The 12,633-nt window shown below is 35.2% G+C and overlaps 1 long non-coding RNA gene across 5 annotated transcripts in view; it reads right to left on the bottom strand.

The window, feature by feature from the left end:
* The window catches only part of LOC102160458 (uncharacterized), a 579,515-nt gene that overhangs the window by 64,775 nt on the left and 502,107 nt on the right, over nt 1-12,633 (bottom strand). For 3 of the 5 annotated variants that reach the window (XR_014804287.1, XR_014804286.1, XR_014804288.1), the window contains 3 exons: nt 9,469-9,603; nt 3,182-3,307; nt 983-1,031 (listed from right to left, as the gene is read on the bottom strand). This is a non-coding gene — a long non-coding RNA (uncharacterized LOC102160458). The remainder of the gene's footprint in view (nt 1-982; nt 1,032-3,181; nt 3,308-9,468; nt 9,604-12,633) is intronic. The other 2 variants (XR_014804290.1, XR_014804289.1) reach the window with 1 other exon arrangement.

Here is a 12,633-nt window from a genome sequence, read left to right as displayed (position 1 = left end):
TAATTTACTGTTACAGGTAGCCAATAGTCTATCAGAACCAACTTACACAGACTAAAAATCTTTTCCATTGTAAAACAGAACAACAAAAACCTGTCTATCAAACCTCCTTCACTATCTATGGCTCCAAGTCTGTAGAACAGGGCCTGTACCCACCAACCCGGCCTTCATCTGGGGTGTGATGATTTTACAAATGCTATAGTCTGAAAGTTGTATCCCTGCAATATTCATATGCTAGCCTCCCACGCGACTGCATTAGGAGGTGTTACCTCTGGGAAGTGCTTAGGTCATGAAGGTGGAGCCCTCACAAATAGAATTAGTGCCCTTATAAAAGAAGCTTCAGAGAGATCCTGACCCCTTCCACCGTTGAGGACACAGTGAGAAGGCTCTGAAGTTTATGAACCAGGAAGAAGTCTCTCATCAGACTTCAGATCAGCTGGTGTTATGATCTTGGACTTCCCAGCCTCCAGAACTATGAGAAATAAATGTTTGTTGTTTATAAGTACCCAGTTTATGTTATTTTTGTTACAGAAGCTTGAACTGACTAAAATACTTTGATAAAAACAGCATATAGTGGGTATACAAGAAATTCGAGGGAGTTCCTGTTGTGGTGCAGCGGAAATGAATCCAACTAGTATCCATGAGGACATGGGTCTGATCCCTGGCCTTGCTCAGTGGGTTAAGGATCTGGCATTGCCATGAGCTGTGGTGTAGGTCACAGATGTGGCTCAGATCTGGCGTTGCTGTGGCTGTGGCGCAGGCCAGCAGCTGTAGCTCCAATTCGACCCCTAGCCTGGGAACCTCCATATGCTGTAGGTACGGCCCTAAAAAGCAAAACAAAACAAAAGAAGAAATTCAAGTTTCCTTCCTATTCCCTCCCCTATTAAAATGTACTTTGGTATCCTGTTAATATAAATGCTATTTCCATGAATATTGTTTGTGTGGAGTATTTGGTAGTTTTACTTAAATCCAATTTTTTACTTACCAAAAGTAAGTCATCTTTTATCCATTCTGTCTATGGACTTAAATAGTACCTAAGAAAAACAAATAAGGAATAGCCATTTAACCTACACTTCATTACAATGAAACTTTTGTTTTAAATCAGCAAGTGAAATCACAAGCTTATAAATGCTTTACACACAATAAAAATAGCTTAGACTTGCTCCAATAATTTCAACCTGAAAACCAAACATTTCACTTAGCCCTCATTATACCGCATGTTCATTTAGTGAAGCTGCTTCGAAGTTATTTTTAAACACAGCCATTTAAATCATCACGTCTCACATACTGTCTAGAAGATGCAATGTTTCATTATCAAACAGAAACATTATGTACTGTGGCATATGAGTCATTAAGGAATCAGCAAGATATGTTGTCACTCCCAAATAATAAGGCTTGTTACTATTATTGATGATGTCTTTATAGAACCTCTTAACTGAGAATCTCAAATAACATTCTAATTGAACTACAGAAAATTCCAATAATGCAGATATTCTAAAGGATTTTTATATCCTCAGTCCATGCTTTCATTTATGTAACAAGCATTTATTGAGCATTTATTATGTGCTGGGTCCTCAGCTCAGCTCTGAGGACTCAGAAATGAATAAGGCCGAGACAAAGCCTTATGCAAATAAATTGGTATGTAGGCAAATTTAATTAAAAACTCTTTTAAAGTCTGGTTTACTTTAACCTGCAGAGTGATCCTGGTACCCTGAAGAAACTCCTATTTAGCATAATTAAAAACAGAACCTGTTGGGATGCAGATTTCAAAATAAAAAAGCAAAGATGATTCTTGGAAGCCATGTCATTTGAAGAGACTGAGACTTCATTTTTTAAAAATCTTACATCCTTCTGTTTAAGTATGGGTTTAAAGTATGAATAGGAGAAAAGTGGAGGACATCTCAAATTGGATTTTTTTTTTTTTTTTTTTGGTTATCTTAAAAGCTTTCAAGCAAAGCTTGAAAAAACCTGAGAAAACAAAGACTATCACAAGGCCTATGTTTGTACCAGTGATTCACAGTGTATATATTGTCACTGATCCATTTCAGGTAAGAAGAGAAGGAATATTGATATAGTCAAGTAGCCAAAAACACTACTACTAAGATAATTAATCTATGTTTTTCCAATAATGATGAAAGTAATTAGGTTCCTACTGTCAGAGAGAGAATTTTTTTTTGTTTTGATTTCATGTAGCTCTGAAACCCCCAAATACTAGAAATATATATATACATGTACATACGTGTGTATGCAAGTGACTCTGTTGTGTGTATGTGTGTATTTCCCAAGCACCTCTTAACTTTTATCCTTACAACACAATTCATACCACTGTCTAAGACTGCTCTATGGATCTGTAACCCCAAATTAAAGAAATGTTGAGACAATGATTGATAAAATCGATACTTATATCGATACAAATAGATTTTATATTGGTTTTCATTTTTATACTTCAAAATGTTCCTCTGACATGTGTGCAACCCTTCGAAATAATAATTCATTTATTTTACTGCATTTTATTCATAGGTACTGTATTAGGTATTTTATTCATAGGTACTGTATTTTATTCATAGATACTGTCTAATTTGTCATGGAAAGATGATAAATGAATAGAAAATTATATTCCACAATATGTGTTCATTCTTACCACAGCTTCGGGAAACCCAATAACACGGATCCTGAGAACAAAGCTGAGGCCTTATTGTCTACTCAACGACATTTACCCGAAGGTTACATTTACTACCAGGGAAAAAGGAACATTCCTGAAGCCATCTCAATCAGCAGAAATATTTTATAGAGTCACATAACATATACTGAAGCTCTACTGTGTGCTAGCTTTGCCCTGGGTGCTGACAATTCAACAAAGACTAAGACCCTCTTCTTCTCCAGGGGCTCACAGTTGTCAGAGAAGACACTCAAAGCAGCGTATTACAAAGACCAATGGAATTTTTTTGTGAGGCTTTAAGAACCCTTCCCTAACCAGACAGGGAGCAGTGGCATGTTTTCTCCCTGGAATGTCCAGTCCTCCCTTTTCTGAACTAGCTAATGCTTAATCATGCTTCAGATCTCAGTGTAATTAATATTTTCCAGACAGCTTGAGGCCCTGAGGCCAAGGGTAGGTCCTTCTGTTTTATGTTTCCATAGCACCCTCTACTTTCTTTCTTTCTTCTTTTTTGTAAATTCACGGTACCTTATGATTATTTGCTTGATGCTTGTCTTTCCCACCAGCACATTTGTCCCACCAAGACAGACTTAACGTGTCTTCTGTTTACTGCCGTACCTCACATCTTGAACAGAGATTTCCACATCATGGGTCCTTGGAAGAGCACATCAGGGGAAATCTGAGCATTTGTAAGTTTTTGAATTATGCGAATTTGCCCGTTTTTATCAGACTCTCGGACTTCACTCTCATCCTGCTGTCTGCTTGGTCTATTATCTTTTTGTTACATAAAAACTAATCCAGGACTGCTTGCCTGTCCAGTCACCCAAAGGGTTCTTTTCACTTCTAAGAAGCACTCAGAATCTAAACTATTCTTCATGATTTGAACCCAAGATACTCCCAAGTCTCTCTTTAGAATGGCTGAGTTCTGAGTTGTTACCCGATGTTTTTATCACACAGTCCCCTGAAGGCCTAGGTTGAGTTCCAGTTGAATATTTCCAATCAGAATTGATGGTTTTGTCAAGCTATGGTGCTGACAAGGAGACTGGCAAGCACAGATCCAAAAAGAAACATCTCACATCAAAGGCTTTGTGTATGGAATTTTGTTTCTTTTAATACTTAGGTTTAAATATTGATGAAGCTTGTATCTGTACAAATTAGATGAGAAAACAAGGTAAAAGAAAGTGCTTCCTAGATTCCCATGAGACAAATCAAGCAAGAGTTTGTGTTTCCTTCCACACCAGGACATATTTTGAATTTCCCCTCTCATCAATATTTAAAGTTGAAGTCTAGCAGCAGTTATTTATGAATAAGGATGACCAAATTTTTACAATGAGGGAAAAAAAATACATTGGCAATCCAACCAATTTCTTGGTCCACTAGGGAATTTCTAAAACATGACAATATTCCCAAAATAGAACCATCAGGGTAATGCATTTAGGAAGTACACACATAAGCTCTATAATGATATATTTATACATGGGACATATATTACATATGATCTGTAATATAAGTTCTTTTTATTTGCTCTTGTTTATTTTTGAAAGTATCTATAAGGTACACATTTCAAGTTATATATTGTAACTCCTGCCCTTAAAGACTTAAAATGGGATTTTGCCTGAGGAAGAAATTTTACTGCTATATCCACATTTACAGTTAGATTTGGGCCAACATGGTTCAAAGAGCAAAACTCATTAATGGGGAAATTCAGATTATTTCTTGAGGTATTTCCTGTTCTAGACCATACTTGAGTAAAGATACAATTTAATATCCAAAATAAGTGAATTAGCTTCAATCTTACAGTTTCTTAAAAGAAGTTCCCTTGTCACCTTTCTTTGAAATCATGAAATACTAAATATCCAAAAGGAAAGGTTAAAGGAGTTTTGATATAATTGTTTTCAAACATCAATGAGAATACAGTCAATTATTCTCATCTCAACTCCATAAAATAACCAAGAGTGGGAGTTCCCATCATGGCACAGCAGAAACGAACCTGACTAGGAACCATGAGGTTGCAGGTTTGATCCCTGGCTTTGCTCAGTGGGTTAAGGATCCGGTGTTGCCATGAGCTGTGGTGTAGGTCACAGATGTGGCTTCGATCCAGCGTTGCTGTGGCTGTGGCGTAGGCTGGCAGCTGTGGCTCTGACTGGACCTCTAGACTGGGAACCTCCATATGCTGTGGGTGCTGCCCTAAAAAGCAAAACAACAACAAAGACAACCAAACAAAGAGCTTGCATGCTTACTATAAGACAGTGAAAAAGAAAAGGCTCTTTTCAGGAATGACTAAAATACTAGAAAAGATTATCAAAGAAGACTCAGAAATCAGTTGTATTGTTATTTTTTAATATCATCATATACTTTTTCAGATTCCAAATATTGTAGGGCTATATAAATTGCAAACATTATGGAACTAATATCATGAAAAGAAAATATCACTCCCAAAGGTAACTACTTTGAAAAGTTAAATGCATATTTCTTTGATGCTCTTCTCTAAATAATCTAATTCATTATCTGAAAATTATATAATTGCTTTGCAACTTGATTTTTATATTATCAATTATCTTAATCATCTTTTCAAATTAGAAATATTATTTTCTCTCTCTTTTATTCTATTCTTTCCTTTTCATAGCTGCATTTCAGTAATTCATTAAAATGATTTTCTTACATTTTTAACCATTTTCATAGAGGTAAACCTTTCTGTTATTTCCATTTTGGTGTTAGTACAAACAACACTGCAATGAATGTTCTCCTATGTATTTCAATGTAATGTGGAAGTATTTCTGTAGGAAAAATATGTATAAAGCTTGATTTAAAAAAATTAGTAGATACTCTAATACTGTTTTCTGAACATACGTGCCTGTTTTTTACATACCTTTGTAAGTATGAGTGCCATCAATTTTTAAGTATTCTGAAATTTTGATAATGACCAATATTATCTTATTTTTGGTTTCATTTGGATATCTGATTATTAGGGACGCTTAGTAATCTACACTTGTAGATTTACACTTGTAGATTTCACGTGAACCACGTATTCTTTTTCCTGTTACAGTATTCTTCCCCTCCCTTCTCTGTAAGGGATACTTTCTAAGATCGCACCATGAGGGCCCCCACCCTCCTGTTCTAATTACCTCCCAAAAGCCTCATCTCAAATACCATCGAGTTGGGGATTAGGGTTTCAACATAAGAATTTTATGGGAACACAAACATGCAATCCCTAACACTGAGCCTTTTTTTTTTTTTTTTTTTTGGTATCCTTTTTCTTTTCTTTTTTCTGCTACTTGGTTTCAAACCTCAGCTTCATCATTTACAAGCTAGGCAACTTTGGAAAATTTTTTTACCTCTATATGCTCTCATTTTGCCTATTTCCTCACCTGGAAACTGGAGGTTATTATATTTCCCTCATAGTATTGTGATTAGAATTAAATGCCTGTAATGCTATTCACAAATGTCTGTCTTGCTGTCGATGTAAAAATCCTAGATAATATACTAGTAAATAGAATAGAGCAATATAATAAGCAAGTAATTCACTACAAGCAAGTATGGTTTATCCCCCATGTAAGCATACTTCAGTACTAGAAACTTAGGTCTATAATGTGGGTACAATCAGCATTACTTGGAGATAATAATAGTATATACCATATAGAGTTGATAAAAGGATTAAATGAAATAGTTTTTATTGACATATAGTTGATTTACAATATTGAGTTAGTTTCAGGTGTACGGCAAGCTGGTCCAGTTATATATTTTTTTCAGGTTATTTTCCATTATATCTTATTATAAAATAATGAATGTATTTCCCTGTCCTATATAGTAATTTTTTGTTGCTTATCTATTTTATGTATAGTTGCTTATATTTGTTAGTCCCACAAGCCTAATTTATCCCCCCTCTCCCCTTTGGTAACCATAGATGGAATAGTTTATGGAATGCTTAGCTCAGTACCTGGTAAGAACTAACTTTGAATATATTTTGGCTACTTTTATTCTTAATATTATTATTATAGATAATAGGCAAGATAGCATATGAGCATCCAGAAAAATTTTGATTTTTCGGTAACATCTAGCAACTCTTCTTGATTTAAATATACAAATGCTTATAAGTAGGTGTAGAAAGAAATTTCTTTAATAAGAAAAAAAGCTGTGTAAAGATAGCTAGAAAACATCATATCTAAAATGAAACAACAGCAAAATTATCATTAATCCCAATACCAAGGACACTTGCTATCATAGCTATAATTTAACATTATTCTAGGAAGTGTTGCTAATGTATAAGAAAAGTGTATGAGATATGCATATCTTTAAAAAGTAAAATAGTTTATCACTATTAATACTAATAGTTTGTTACTTTCTTACACCAAGAAAACTTGAGAGTCAACTAGTAAGCAAATTTAATAATGTGGCTGCTGACAAAATAAACAGACAAATGAATAGATTTTCCTTTCCACCAGCAATAAGCAATTTAGAAATCAGAATAGAGTAAGAGTTCTCATCCACAGAGCATGGAAAAACCCTAGCAATGAAGTGAACAGGCAATATGCATGGCCTGTGTGAAACAAAGAATAAGATGCTATTGAGATTTTCAAAACATGTTTAAATAAAGAAGAAAATACTGTCTGCCTGGATGGAAATAATGTTCCTTATGAAGATATCAATTGCATACACATAAATCAATAAATTTAATGAAATTCCAAGAGAACTTCTGAAGACATTCTATACCAAATAAAGTCATAATTAAAAGAATGTTATATAACACGGGGAAATTTCCTCAATACACTGCAAAGTGAGGGAAGCAGATTAGAAAAGATATGCCCTATATGTATTGCTCCTGTATGGCTGACCCTTGAGTGACATGGGTTTGAACTATATAGGTCCACTCTTTTTTTCAATAGTAAATACTATAATACCATACAATCTGCAGTTGGTTGAATTCATGGATGTGGAACCATGGATGTGAATGGCGGACCATAAGTTAAACCTAGATTTTCAGCTGCACAGAGCATTAGCATCCCTAACTCCCCGGCTGTTCAAGGATCAACTTTAGTTTTAACTTGTAAAAATAAATAGCAATTTAATGAAATTATGAATTTGTTAAAAATAAATGTATTTTATTATTAAATTAAATTTCATTTATTACTAAAATTAAATTATAGTTATACATTTTAAGTACAGGAGCAATACATATAAAATATCTTTTAAAAACCCACAAAATTTTAACACTGGGTTGGGAGGGTAAGGACAGGGATTCCTGGCGATATTTCCTTATTTTTTTCAATGTTACACAATGAGAATGTATTAGTTTCTGTATTTTTTAAAAAGGTATGCTACAGAAGTAAAGTCTAATAAAATGATTCCATCAGTGTGAAATATGCTGATGATGACATTTGTTTTCTGTCACCCACACTTGGGCCCCACAAAAACATCATTATCCACACTGCTTTTTGTGCAATGGATAATATATTTAATAATTAACTCTCCACAGTATGTGGAAATTATGCTTCAATACTAAGTTTTATTTCACATAATAGATTTCAGTAATGTGTTTCGGCACACAGTATAATTAGTTAATGGGGTTATATTCATAAAGACTTGGTCCAACATAGAATTATGTTCCCTTTAAGACCTCTCCCTCTTGAAATTATGCACTCTGCTGTGCCTGGATCACACATATATGCAGACACACAATGTTTCATTCAGATGCTCATAATTTGTGGCTTTCAGAGAGGCTTTCTATTTCAGTTTCTATTTTTACTCTGTAGTAGTAAAATGTCAGTAGACTGAAAATCAGGTGAGGTTTAAAATATTAGCAAGACGGTTCATTAAATATCATACGTCCAGAATAAAGTCAAAGAAAAAAATTCCTGTCTAGAAAAAATATAATACACTAATTTTTTAAAGTGTACTTTTGCACATTCTAATGTAAAACTTTTTATTCATATAAATATAATGTTATTTTACACAATAGAATTTTTTTAGAGGATTCCTCAAAATTTTTTTACCAGACCAAAAAAAAAAAAGCAGCTAATTACGGTCACTGTGGTGTCAATGAATGCTGTCTTCTGGAATGTGAGGCATTAAGAGACCATCTCCTGGTAGGAAAAGTGAATATGAACACCTGATGGCCAATGATGGAAAAACTTCCTTTATATGGTGACATAATAGAAAGCCCATATTCAGAAGCCAGGTAAACCATACTGAAATAGTTAATAAAGTTTATTTCTCTCCTAATACTCCATGTTATACTTTCATAAGTGCTATTGTAGGCATTTCATAACAGTTTGGTAAGTTTGACATAATTACTGCAATTTTACAGAAAAATGTTCATGCAAATATATTAATTTGCCAAATAACAAAGAAAATTGTGGAATTGAGGACAAATGCCCAGCTAGTTAAAAATGCATACTACTGTTGTTCTTCATAGTATAATATATGAATGTCCATAATATTTCTTCTGAAATTGTCCATACTTCAGTTATTTTACATTTTGAGGGATTCCCATTCATCAAACTCAAATGTCATGTAACTTAAACGGAGGGGAAAACTTTGTCTTTCTCCATTGTAGGTAAGGAGGATACCCAGTCTGAAACCTGGGACTGCCTTTGGTTCCTTCTCTTACTATTCACATTCAAGCCTTTGATGTAAGTCCTGTCAATTGTGCTTTAAAGGTATTGCATTTATTATTTCTCTCCAGCTCCATTGGTCTCAGTCCAAGGCAAGCCCAAATTTCCATCCACCTGGACACTATGGCATCTCTAACTTATCTCTTCCTCCCCCCACCCCACTCCCGCTTTTTGTCTTGTAAACAACAGAAATTTATTTCTTACAGTTTTCGAGGCTGGAAGTCCAAGATCAAGGCACCAGCAGATTTATGGGAGCCCTCTTCCTGGCCCATATATGTTCGTCTTCTTGCTGCAACCTCATGTGGTGGAAGAGATTTCCCTTGCTATTCAGGTCATTCTCTGCAAAGTAGCCAGAGTAATCATGTCAAGCTTAAATTCATTTATGCCACTCCCCACCCCTGCAAAAGACCACAGTAGCTTCCTAGTGCTCTTAGCATAAAATAATTACATCCTAATTCTTAACCCTGCTTGCAGAGCTCTGCACACATGGGTGGGCCCTGCACTGGCTCTTCAACCTCACTTGTGCCACACACCTCACTGCCCATTCTCTGGCCACGTAGCCTTCTGCTGGTGCCTAGAACACAGCCCAGAGCTGTCTCCAGCCAATTTACTCAGTTCTCCCTCCATCTGGATTATTCTTCAAATGACCAGCTTCTTATCCTCCAAGTCTCATCTTAAATGCCACTAACTTAAAGAGGTCTTCCTTGAGCATTAAATCTAAATAGGGCCCTATCCATTGATTCTTTTTAAAAATATGATAGCTTACTTTACTTCAATTTAATTTTATGACTGTACTATATACACATAATTTTTAAAAGTCAATTATTTTTGCGGAACTCAGAACAAAAGCTACTTTTCTCTATCCCATGCCTCACCTCTCTTCAAGTTCTTCAGAGAAGCAAACATTTTATTTATTTATTTATTTATTTATTTATTTATTTATTTATTTATTTATCTTTGTCTTTTTGCTATTTATCGGGCCGCTCCTGTGGCACATGGAGGTTCCCAGGCTAGGGGTTGAATCAGAGCTGTACCCACTGGCCTATGCCACAGCCACAGCAACACGGGATCTGAGCCACGTCTGCAAACTAGACCACAGCTTGTGACAATGCCAGATCCTTAACCCACTGAGCAAGCCCAGGGATCGAACCTGCATCCTCATGGATGCTAGTCAGATTCATTTCCACTGAGCCACGACGGGAACTCCATTATCAGTGTGTTTTTATTGTTCTTGAGTTCTATGTGTTCTTTGCATTTGGATACTAACCCATAGTTAGATAATATAATTTGCAAATATCTTCTCCCATTCAGTACAATACCTTTTCATTTTGATGATTTCCTTTGGTGTGAGATATAGTCCCATTTATTTATTTTTGCTATTATTTCCTTTGCCTTTGGAGTCAGAGCCACAAAACCATCACTAAGACTGATGTCAATGAAGATACCACCTATGTTTTCTTCTAGGAATTTTATGGTTTTATGCCTTACATTCAAGCCTTTCATCTATTTTGAATTAACTTTTGATATGGTATAAGATAGTGACCTAGTTTCATTCTTTTGTGTTTGGCTTTCCTGTTTTCCCAGCTTTATTTATTGAAGAGACTATTCTTTCTCTGTTGTATGTTTTTTGCCCATATGTTGTAAATTAATTGTTGATATATGTGTGCGTGGGGGGGTTATTTTTGAGCTCTCAGTTCTTTTCTATTGATCTGTTTTTGTGCCAATACCACACTGTTCTGATTATGATAGCTTTGTAGTATAGTTTTAAATCAGGGAGCATGCTACTTGCAGCTTTGCTCTTCTTTCTCAGGATTGTTTTGGCTATTTGGGATCTTCTGTGCTTCTATACAAATTTAGGATTATTTGTTCTAGTTCTGTGGAATATGCCATTGAAATTTTGATAGAAATTGCATTGATTTCTGTATGTTGATTTTGTATCCTACAACTTTACTGAGTTTATTAGTTCTAAAAGTTTTGGGGTGGAGCCTTTAGGGTTTTCTATATATAGTACTATGTCATCTGCAAATACTGACAGTTTTACTTCTTTTCCAACTTGGGTTCCATTTATTTCTTTTTCTCATCAGATTTCTGTGGTTGTTGGCTTTTTTGCTGTTGAGTTGTATAAGTTGCTTGTATATTTTAGAGATTAAGCCCTTGTCCATTGCATCATTTGAAACTATTTTCTCCCATTCTGTAAGTTGTCTTTTTTGTTTTCTTTTTGGTTTCCTTTGCCATGCAAAAGCTTGTCAGTTTGATTAGGTCCCATTGGTTTATTTTTGTCTTTATATCTGTTGCTTTGGGAGACTGACCTGAGACAACATTTGTAAGGTTGATGTCAGAGAATGTTTTGCCTATGCTCTCTTCTAGGAGTTTGATAGTGTCTTATCTTATATTTAAGTCTTTCAGCCATTTTGAGTATTTTTGTGTGTGATGTGAGGGTGTGTCCTAGTTTCATTGATTTGCATGCAGTTGTCCAGGTTTCCCAGCAATTCTTGCTGGAAAGACTGTCTTTTTCCTGTTTTATGTTCTTGCCTCTTTTGTCAAAGCTTAATTGACCATTGGTGTCTGATTTTCGGGTTTACTATCCTGTTCCATTGGTCTATACGTCTGTTTTGGTACCAGTTCCCCAATGTCTTGATTACTGTGGCTTTGTACTATTGCCTGAAGTCTGGGGAAGTTATTCCTCCTGCTTGGCTTTTGTTCTTCAGAATTGCTTTGGCAATTCTGGGTCTTTCGTGGTTCCATATAAATTTTTGGATTGTTTGTTCTGGTTCTGTGAAAAATGTCATGGGTAATTTGATAGGGATTGCATTGAATCTGTAGACTGCTTTGGGTAGTATGGCCATTTTTACAATATTAATTTTTCTACCCCAGGAGCATGGAATACCTTTCCATTTCTTTACATCTTCTTTAAGTTCCTTGATTATTGTTTTATAGTGCTCAGCATATAAGTCTTTCACCTCCTTGGTCAGGTGTATTCCCTGATATGTGATTTTTTGGGGTGCAATTTTAAAAGGTATTGTATTTTTGTATTCCTTTTCTAATATTTCAATGTTATTATACAAAAATGTGACTGACTTCTGAATGTTAATCTTGTATCCTGCTACTTTGCTGAATTTGTGGATCAGTTTAAGTAGTTTTTGGGTTGAGTCCTTAGGGTTTTCTATATATAGTACTGTGTCATCTGCATATAGTGACAGTTATACCTCTTCTCTTCCTATTTGCATGCCTTTATTTCTTTTGTCTGTCTGATTGCTGTGGCTAGGACTTACAGTACTATGTTGAATAAGAGTGGTGAGAGTGGGCATCCTTGTCTTGTTCCAGATTTTAGTGGGAAGGCTTTCAGCTTTTCTCCATTGAGTGTTATAT

Source organism: Sus scrofa, chromosome 5, assembly GCF_054392235.1.
Source record: "Sus scrofa isolate SSC_HxYL_T2T_F1_AM1 chromosome 5, Sscrofa_HxYL_maternal_Yorkshire_Landrace_v2.0, whole genome shotgun sequence".
Taxonomy (NCBI): domain Eukaryota; kingdom Metazoa; phylum Chordata; class Mammalia; order Artiodactyla; family Suidae; genus Sus; species Sus scrofa.
This window is presented reverse-complemented; position numbering and strand designations above follow the sequence as displayed.